Below are 705 nucleotides of genomic sequence, written 5' to 3'. Positions count from 1 at the left end.
CCCCCTAACAGAAATTTTCGCCCTCGAAAATTCCATCCATCGCTGCGAGTACGCGAGCGTAGTCTGCCTCTATATCCAACGCATAACAGTCCCAAGGTCCTTTTATTCTGCGCGCTTCCATTGCCGCGCTCTGATTTCTCTATATTCGAGGTTCTCGGTCATTTGTCCAACGCCGACCAATAGTCTCGTTCCTTACTTTTATCGTCTCATCAACTCACCCTATTAAATCTCAAATCATGTCATCAATAATATTACCATCGTCGTTAATCACAGCCATCGTCCCCCATCACTATAATCAATCAAAGATCATCACCATACCTTAATGATACTCCATCACTATCCTCTCTCTCTGCCAAGCCAATTACCACTAATCACAGCTCAACTCCAAGCATAAACTCCAAACTTACTTTCTTATTCTCAAACCCTCGAATTTCCACATGACTTGCTGTTATAAAGCCTCTGACTCATCAATCAAAAACCCCTTTCATTTCTGGAAAGCAAATGAGTTTAAAATAACAATTTAACAAAATTATAAGATTCCGTTTTCCTTTAATAATCTATAAAAGCATTCGAGACACATCTCTTTTGTTAACGTTACTCATATCAAAAATCATCCTCAAAACCATAACCAACGCTCTTTCAATTTCTTGGGAAAAATTTTCAACAGTACCTCCCCAAAAATTGGAGTTTACCACCCGTCACGGG

This window comes from Arachis ipaensis, chromosome B10, assembly GCF_000816755.2.
Source record: "Arachis ipaensis cultivar K30076 chromosome B10, Araip1.1, whole genome shotgun sequence".
NCBI classification, from domain to species: domain Eukaryota; kingdom Viridiplantae; phylum Streptophyta; class Magnoliopsida; order Fabales; family Fabaceae; genus Arachis; species Arachis ipaensis.
Note: the sequence above shows the minus strand (reverse complement) of the source record.